Raw genomic sequence first — 10233 nt, 5'->3', positions numbered from 1 at the left:
ATTAGAGAATTTGTCAATATCGCACACGCCTATATCCAATGCACATTTTTAGTCTTCATTTTGTGCAGAAAATGTACTAGGCAAAGTAGAGATGCACGGTATTGGATTTTTTCCAACATCCAGTATGCAGATATTATTCAACTTATTTTGGCTGATAGCCAGTTCCGATATATTTTCTTTTGTTTGGAAACAACACTAAGTCTTTCCTCTGCAGAGACTCAATGAATCAATCACTGCATTTTTTCTCTCAGACAAATGCAGTGGTACCTTGACATTTTATTTAAAGATTTAGCATTTGTAGATGGTCTAAAGCAAAAATCTGAAAAATCATTTAGAGCTCCTTGTGTTTAAGTTTCATAATCCCTTTGAAAAAGACCAAAACAACAGCAATAAATAAATAAATAAAAAACACATTAATAAAATAAATCTGCATACTCTGTGTATCAGTGGTGCCCAACCCTGTTCCTGGAGATCTACAGTACCTTCCTGCAGAGTTCAGCACCAGCTCTGATCAAACACAACTGAAGCAACTAATTAGGATCTGACGGAGCACTTGATAATTACACAGGTGTGTTTGATCAGGGTTGGAGCTGAACTCTGCAGGAAGGTACACATCCCAATTCCAGAGAAGTTGGGACGTTTTGTAAAAATGCAATAAAATCAAGAATCTGTGATTTGTTCGTTCTCTTAACTTCTATATTTAATTGACAAAAGTACAAAGTAAAGATTTCCAAAGTTTTTACTGACAAATGTAAATGTTTTTTTTTTTTTAATATGAACAAATTTACTTGATTTGACAGCTGCAACACAATCCAAAAAAGTTGGGACAGAGGCAAAATAAAAGTGCAAAGGTTATAGAATATCCATGTTAAACTGTTTTGAAACAGTTCACAGTTAGCAGGTGAATTGGTAATAGGTCTAGGTATCATGGTATCTTTGGGTATAAATGGAGTATCTTAGTCTTTGCAAGCAAAGCTGGATCATGGCTCGTTACTTTGTGCCAAATTTCATGAGAAGTGTCAAACAAAAAATCATTTAGGTCTTTCACCAACTACAACACGCAATATTGTGAAAAGATTCAGGGAATCCAGAGAAATCAGGCAAGGCAGGAAACCTCAGATGGCACTGAATAAGAAACAGTTATGCTGCGGTGTTAAATATAGCCACATGGGCTCAGGAGTACTTCAGAAAACCACTGTCATTTACCACAGTCTGCTGCTGCATCATGCAACTTAAATCTCTGTTACTGAGAAGAAAAAAACTATACATCAATTCTATTCACCGATGCCGCCGGGTTCTCTGGCCCAGAACTCATCTCAAATAGTCAAAAAACACAGTGGAGATGTGTGCTTGCTCAGACAAGTGAATGTGCTAGACTGGCCAGCAGATCTTTCTCTTATTTGAAAACATATGGCTCGTCATGAAAAGGAGAATCAGACAACAACAATCAAAGACTGCTGAGCATCTGAAGCATTGTTTCAAGAGAGACTGGACAAAAATCCTTAATTCCCAAACAATGAAACATTGTAATTAAAAGGAAAGTTGATGTGATACTGTGTTAAACATGCCTCTGTCCCAACTTTTTTTGGTTGTGTTGAATATGTAAATGTATTTTTGGAGTTTTTTGCAGCCATCAAAATCTAGCTAAGAATAAAAACTTTGAAAATGTTTTCTTTGTACTTTTGTCAATTATATAAAAGTTAAAAGCCCTATTCGCATGGGATTAGTATTACCTGGTGACCTCCAGTCATTTGTAATAATTGTCCATGTCTGTAATTTGTAAAGTAAAAATTCCCCGCAAGTGATCCCTAAGTGCCATACCGACGAAAACCAAGGTCCTGTGATGATATTAGTCTTGTGAATCGGCAATCTCTGTGATTTGGCCAGGCATTTGGTGGGTTGCATATCATATTTTCAAGGTTTTTGTTTCCGGTGCGCCTTTTTTTATCCATCTTTCACAAAGAATGGAGCTGTATTGTAGTGTTTGATAGTGTTTTGGGTTCTGTCATATCGCTACACCATACAATTTGCAGAAAGAGAAAGCTGAAAAGGTTTTGAGGTTAATGTGTTACAAATAAATCAAGCCTAAAGCGTGAGATATTATTTAACCTGGTGAAATGTAAATGACACAGCACAAGAAACTATATAAGTGTCTTTTTGTTTTTAAATCCATCTAACAAGAACCATAGAACGGGACTCTCAAAGCCTTGACATCATATCCGGGAGATAAATCAGTAAAATTCGAGTAAAATCACAGGCTTCTCTTATCCCGTCCGAATACACCACACGGAATTCAGATGTGTGTGTGTGTGTGTGGGGGGGGGGGTGTATGGGGTAATTTCAAAATCACACAAGGTCCCTAGATAATACTAATCCCATGCGAATAGGGCTAAAGAGAATGAATAAATCACAGATTCTTGAATTTATTGCATTATTTGAATATTTATTCAGAAACACAAACTTAATGTGTATTGTGTGTATTTAATTTTCATTTTTTGGGAAGTAGGCAAACAATGTGTCCTAAGTAAATAAACAAGCCTGTTCTGGACGGGCTTTAGACCTGACTGCACAAACTAGTGTCTGACACTGTTCCTCATTGCACCCTAAACCCTTGCAGTCTTCCTCAGAGTCCAGACTTTTGTGGCGTAATGCCGCTTTAACTGTCCAGTCTGCTTGGGAGCGCATCAAGGGTGCACAGAGGCTACGAAGGGGGTGCACCCTTCTGAATGCTAAAACAATGAATGGGACACCATACAGTCTCATGGACTTAATGGACATGCGAACGTGGCATGTTACACATTGTAAGTTCGTGAGAATAAGTGTGCAGTTTGGTACAGGGCCTCTGTTGACTCTATCACACACCAAACAATGTTATCATTCTGTAGGTGAATACTTAGATTAAATGAAGTGGTCCAAAACAGTGAATCTAATCCCCATTTAGGCAAAAGTTCCACTTCAAGAATGAGCACACTGCTGACGTGATCTTATCGCTAGCACACCCTGGGCACATGTAGGTTATTTGTCTTATCGGCAAGGCATATTGGCATAATTTTTCATATCGGGCTGATGCCGATATTTACATTTTAAACCATTATTGGCCAAGTCCAATAACGTTCTGATAATATCCTGCATTCCTAGACCAAAAGTCATTTGAACACACTTATGATGTTGTAATTGCAGCTTACAAACTCATAAAATATACACCTCCCAAGAGGCCTGGAATGCACCATTAGTCAGTGTGTTTCTTATTGGTTCATGCACACTAAGCACAGCTCTTCAATAGAGCACCCTGACAGATATTCAACAAATAAATAGACTAAATAACTAAATCATTTCCTTTTATTGCACATCACTATTAAGAGTCTCATGAGAAAGACTCAGATCATGCACTTCCCGTATGCAGAATGATGATGCGCTTCAGTGTAACTCCATCCTCACATTATGAACATGCATTCAGGACTTCGTTGAGACCCTTCTCTCTTATTTTGTGGGTGCCACACACACAAAACAGTTGTGTGGGATGAGGATGTTATGTGGGTGAACAGAAAGAGGATTTCAGTAGGTATTGGATAGAAGTGAGGATGATCAGTATAGAGGAAGAGTTGACTAATCAGTATTTGGATGAGAAGTTGACGTCCTGAGATGGCGTTTTCCCAAAAGCCAACTGTGGTCGAAATTTCCTTTATTACCAACAGAGTCAACGATTTCAGTGTTTTCTGAAAACCATAGTTTAAACAAAACATTTGCAAACAGCATCACAAACGTACATGGTCGGATCTACTCTCATACCTCTGCCTATAGTTAGAAGCAGAGTTTCTTGTTAGTAAATAGATCATGTCATGGGCAACAATAAGCAAGCCTACATGCAAATACATTCCGGAACAGATTTACTAAACAGGGCAAATTAGCGTTAAAGCACAATTCCATAAAATCACCGATGGGAGGGGAAATTCTGTGTGGTGATTTACTGACAATGCACACAGCAAAGAAACACAGACACAGCCAGATCATTTCCATAATGACCAGCGCAGTCTAACAAAGAGCAGTGCAAATTACCGCCTGCTGTTAAGACATGCTTTTTTTTGGCCATTAAATAATTGCACAAATACCAGTAATGGGACGAGCGCAAACATTAATAAATCGTGTTGCGTGATCCATTTGAATACTCTCCTACAAATGCATATTTCAGTCAGGATGTCAAGCACAAAAATAACTGTCCACACCTTTTCTGTGCTAATTCTAATGTCTTTGGTGAATCCTGACAGTACCATTTTAATGCCAAAAGACGGTTTGTGCTGGTGCCAACTGTTAGTAAAAACTGGCTCTCTGTCTTTCATTTCCATTTAAAATATATATGTTTTAATCTATATTTTTTTTACGATCAATTGAGGCCGGATGATACTGAGGACAGGATAACATCCATGAACGGTCACACACAGGAAAACCAATCAAGAACATTTGTGTTTGAATATTGTGTGCTTGTGTTTAAATGATGTGTGTGCTTTTCTAACACACTTTGCTGCTTTTGCTTGAAGAGTTTGTGATGTTGTTTGAGAGTTATTTCCATGCAGTGAGGCTGCAGACTAGTGCTGCGCACCGCAGGAGTTTTCTGTTGTGAGTGTGTTTGTTCCTCTAGCCTGAGGCCAGAGTGTTTTCAGCTCTGACGTGCAAACAGATTAAAAACCCCGTCACACGTCAGTGTGGTGGCACACTTCTCATGAAGCTGCAAATGACATTTTGACTGTGAAATTGAATGTGCACTAGGACATGATCTGTGGGTCTGTTTAAGGGAGTGGTGCGCTGTATAATATGAGATGCTGGCACTGCTTCATTTCCTGTGATTGTGTGGCATGTGACAGGCAGACTCTAATATTTTCCATGTGAACAGGTCAATCTAAAGCTGAGATTTCTGAAACAAGGTTCAGCATAAAGTCGTGATCAGGGATATTGACTGAGTGCATGTCCTCTGCCAGATGATCGAGCCACCGCTTCTTTGGTGGTGATAGGTGGTAGGCTGTTTTTGCCACTGTATCATCAGCGCTTCTGATGATGTGGCCATACCAGCGGAGTCGGGCTTCACGTATCCTGTCAACTATGGGCGCCATGCACATATGCCTTCGAACATCTTAATTCCTGACATGGTTGAATCGCATGTGGCTGAGAGACCCAACAGAGCATCTTCATCTCCATACCATGGAGGATCCCCTGCTCGTGCTTAGTGGTGCCCTGGCCAACACTCAGAACCCTTTATCACGACCCTGGGTGTATGACAGTTTTTGTGGATCTTGCCCTTGAGTTTTATAAGCATTTGGCTATCACAGAGGATGCCTGTAACTTGTCGCCATTTGAGACACGCCATGTTTACCCATGCACGGGCATCGGAGAGGGAGTCACCATCGCTCCTAATGAAATGAACCGATATTTAAATTTCGTAACCTTGTTCATGGCTGCCCTGTAACTCTAATTGTCCCGTCAATCTGGGGTCTGCACTCTATGTACTCAGTCTTCTTGATGTTGAGGCGCAATCTGTGCACATCCAGTGCTTGCTCCAATCTTGCGCTTGACGTTCAAGCCCACAATGGGTTTTGTCAGCTTGGAAGATCTTCGTCAGCGAATAGAACTGACCAGGGTAGCCACTGCCTTCTTTGCTTTCGACTTTAGTTTCAGTACTCTTGTCAGTTGTCGGCCACCTGCGAGACACGCCACCACTTAAACACAGCAGACTTCTTCGCCTTCGTGGCTTCTTGAACTTATTTGTCAGTCCACCACCAGACCTGTTTGTCGATAAATCATGTTCTGGCTTAGTCACACCGAGCCGCTCTCCTGCCATGTCATGGTTCGTCTTGATCACCATTTGCCCATTTGCACATAGTGTTTCGACAGGCTGGTCATCGTCAATGGTGGCAATGTGAGTGTGGAGTGTGGCAGCAAGTTGTTCTCTTAGCAGGTAGGTGCCACCACTTGATCCTGTCAGGGCCAGTAAGTTGGGCATGGGATCGAAGGCAGAGGTTCAGCCGTAGGTCGAGGGTTAGTAGCTGGTGTTGGGAGGCGATTGTCTCAGATGGAATCACCTTGGCATCCATGACAAGCTTGAAGTCGTGCCGTTGTATAAGCCTATAGTCAATCTGGGTCAAACGTCCGCCACTGGTGTAAGTGGCGGGATGGGAGTCACGTTTCTTAAAAAATGTGTTTGCGACAACCAGAACTCTGTGTAATCGAGGATTTGTCCGCTCTCTTTATTTCGAGTCCCATAGCCTTGTCCACCATGTACCTGCTCATACCTATCTCGTGAAGCCCAGACATGTCCATTGAGGTTGCTACCAATTCAGGAGATGCTCATTGATGTTGATTGATCGAAGGTAATTGTCGAACTGGTGCCAGAATTCCTCCTTTTCAGTGTCAGTACCCCGATCTGGGGGGCATAGACGGAGACCACCTCAGGATCACCGACCTGGTGTTGATCTTAATTGACATGAGGCGATCGGATGTGCGGCTGACCTCAACTACGTTGTCGCGCAGCTTCTTACTGATGATGATCGCTACTCTGTTTCGGTTGTTAGTTACTCCATAGTAGTAGAACTTATACCATTCTCCTATGTCTCTCGCCTTAGCGCCTTTCCATTTTGTTTCTTGTATGCAGGCGATATTGACATGCCGGGTTTTCAATGAATCGACCAGTTTGCAGGTTTTTCCAGTAAGCGTGCCGATGTTAAGGATCACAAGTCATAGATGTTGGACTAGCTTCTTCAGCCTAGCAGGTAGCCCTTGTCCACTTCTCATATCGTTCAGGCGGGGACGGCCCGCGTCGCTTATGGGGGACACCCTAACATTTGGATCCAAGTGTCGTTGAGGCATTGCATCTTTATGCAACAGGAAACAGTTTTCGATCAGCTGACGTTTTTGGACCGTCTGTCGCTGACTGCCCTCACCGTTGGCCCGATCAAATAAATTGTTGGTTTCTGGGTGGCACCGCAAGGAGTTGGTGATGGGATTTTGCCGGCCTGTTAAACATAATTAAGAATAACAGTACAAAAACCCAACAATGTATTGTCACAGTAAAAAAGTAAAAAAAAAAAAAAAAATTCTAAGCCCCTATTGTTAGGGTACAGACAAGACAGAGCAAGTTACTTCTGGTATGGAACGAAGTTTCAGCTTTCAAATCTGGTAAATTTTTTGAATGAAATTCAAACAATAAATCTTAATGTGTCATGTTGGATCCCCGTATTGCCCTGTATTGATCATCTCCTCCTCTATACTAGTTATAGCATGAAATATAACGGGTGAATGAACATCAGAAGGTATCTTGTTTCAACAAGGATAGACATCAAAAACACACAATTTTTCAAGTTTAACTAATCCACCAATGTTAATCTACTCTCCTGTCTGGTTTGTTTGTCAGACAATATATGGCAGATTCTGCATTATGATTGGTCAGATCCCCTTTCAGTCAAATTCTCACTGAAGGGTCAGTTTTTAAAACAATAATAGTGGCCTATAAAATTTTTTTTTTTTTTTTTTTTTTTTTTACAAAAACTTTGGGATTTAACATTTACAGACACCAGTCAAAATTATGGTTTGATTAAGTATAAGAAGAATAAGTAAGAATAACGGCACCTCCTTTGATCTGACACTCTTAAAATAAGCTGTGAATTTGCCATTATCGGTTCTCTACTGTGTGTGACACTGATGCGTGATGAACGCTGTAGTAAAATAGACTGACAGCAGAGATGTGATGGGTTCATGAGTTCATGTGGCGTGTGTTTGTGGAGAAGCGGTCTTTGAGGGTCATGGTGTCATGTTACAGGGATCATATGACGGCATGAACTACTGCATTACAGGCCAATGACACGCACAAGACTGCTCCTGTTTAATCAACAATGATCCTTTGTATAAATACACAACAGCAGCAGCATCCTTTAAATATAATGTGTATAGGGCCAGTAAAATGGTTTATGTATTCCTACAGGTTTAATACATATATAATGGGCAAAAAACATTAATAATTCACACATGTAGTCACTTGTTTTCAATTGACAATAGGTTATCATTACAATAGTAAAATCTGTCAGATTGTCACATTTACAGGAAATGACTGCACTGTTGTGTACATTTCCATAATTAATTATTAGTACATTTCACAAATTTAACATTAAATGAAGACCCAGGATTGCAACTTTCCATGGTAGCGAGTTATTCTCTGCCTCCTAAGGCCTTCTCTACCCACACGGATGTTTCTAACATATGCATCCAAATTAAAATGTAATGGGTTTGCATGTATGTTTATGAACGTGATACTACATGTAGTTTGATTTGCTCTTTTCAGGAATGGAGAGGTTTCACCATCAGACCTGAAGGGTAAGTCAGTGTGTTTACAAATCCTATTTCAAACCTGACCGATCTGAGTATATTAACCCTGTAAAACCTGACATGTGACATAATAGTCAGTGTACAAAAAGAAGAAGAGTTTATTGAACCTTTAGACAAAATATACCCCCCCCCCATTTTATTTTTGGAGTGTCATATTTGATACATATGAAGAACATGGAAGAAAAAACAACTCAAAATTTATTCAAAGGCCCAAACTGAGCAAAATATGTAATTTCAAAAAATATAATGCAATGCAATCCAATGCTGATTGAGATTATGAAGAAAATAAAGGCTCCTCAGAAGAATGTGAGATGTTCTGGAGGCTTGTGAAGATCATTCCTCCGCTGAGGAACAGTGAAAGTAAAGCTTCTGGAAACAAACGCTCAACAATCAAAAGATCCGATGATCAGATTTGATTGACGCTCTAAAACATGATGTGATGGAGAATCAAGTAAAGCTGAGCTGCTTCAGTCCAGTAAGAGTTCATCTGGGAGATATTACTGCAGTTATTCTGACCTTTACTTGATCAAAATCACTCAAGATCTGACAGCAGAAAGACACGTGAAGCAGTTAGAAGCATTTATAATGTAGAGTCTTAGACATTTGCATATGAAATATAGTAAAGCTGGTTAAGCTTGAAAAGAGAGAAAATGACATCATTTGCCAGTCATATGGAGGGGTTGAGATGGCTCTGGTTTAGATTGTAAACACAGTCATGGTGCGTCTGCACATGTACAGTGTCCAGTATATGTCAGCATAACCTTACTAAGCTGCTTTATCTACCATGTTACACTCCATACTATAATTATTACTATTATATTATTTAACTTTAAGGAACAAAAATGTTATTTTTTCTGTGGATTCAGATTTACCAAATTTAATAGTTCATCATACACAGAAGTAAATTTTGGTGCTGAAAGTTTTGGGTAACTGTATATATTAGGCTTTGTTCAGATTGCCAGCAACAATCTGATTTTGTATATCCACATTTTATCCAGATGGGCTTTTGAAAAACAAAAAAAAAAAAAAAAAAAAAGAACATTTGATGATTTTTTTTCAGATTTTTTTTCCCCCAGTCTGATTAAAACCACATTTGAAGGTGTTTGAAATGTGATTCCAGTCAGATTTTTACAGCTCTGTCTCAGTCTGCTGCTCAATCAGATATCCTGTTGACTTCTGAATCACTCAGAAACACAACACATAACAATAACATTAAGACCGGTAACGGAGGTGCTGGATGTGTTCATACAGTATTCAAACAAAGTCTTAGAGGGACTTTTCAGTATTTCACCAATATTAAGGTGTTGTATTTAGTTCACGCAGAGGAGAAGAGAGGAGACTCCAGAACTGTCACCATACTCAGATCAGACACCAGAGAGAAATTCTTTTATGTGTTAAAACCAAAATGTGTCAGCAGCCCAGGACGGGTTCCCACAGCGTCTGAATGCAGTAAATGTGCAGCTGTGTTGCCCTGCAGAGTTCAGTGGGACAGATCAAACCTTTGATCTTTATAGATGAATGAAGGTGATACTGCAGATTAAACCCAGACTAAACCCTCAACCTGCGTTTAATGTTTGACATGTGCCTTTCATTGTTTGAATTACATTATTTTACTGTAATACCAAAGCTGTCTTTACTCACCGTCAAACCATGCAGCATATATATCACTGGACCAGTCTGATTTAAGATTACAAAATACCACATTAACCACACTAAAGCTGCATTTCTACACTGTATCGTGGCACATGGAGAACTGCAAAAGCAAATCAAGAGCAACTCTATATACAAGTCAAAACACTAAAAGTAACATGAAAGTCAGGGGGAGGACACCCACACACACAGACACGTGCACACACACTGAGAGAG

The sequence above is a fragment of the Cyprinus carpio genome, unplaced genomic scaffold (genome assembly GCF_018340385.1).
Source record: "Cyprinus carpio isolate SPL01 unplaced genomic scaffold, ASM1834038v1 S000006712, whole genome shotgun sequence".
Lineage (NCBI taxonomy): Eukaryota > Metazoa > Chordata > Actinopteri > Cypriniformes > Cyprinidae > Cyprinus > Cyprinus carpio.
Note: the sequence above shows the minus strand (reverse complement) of the source record.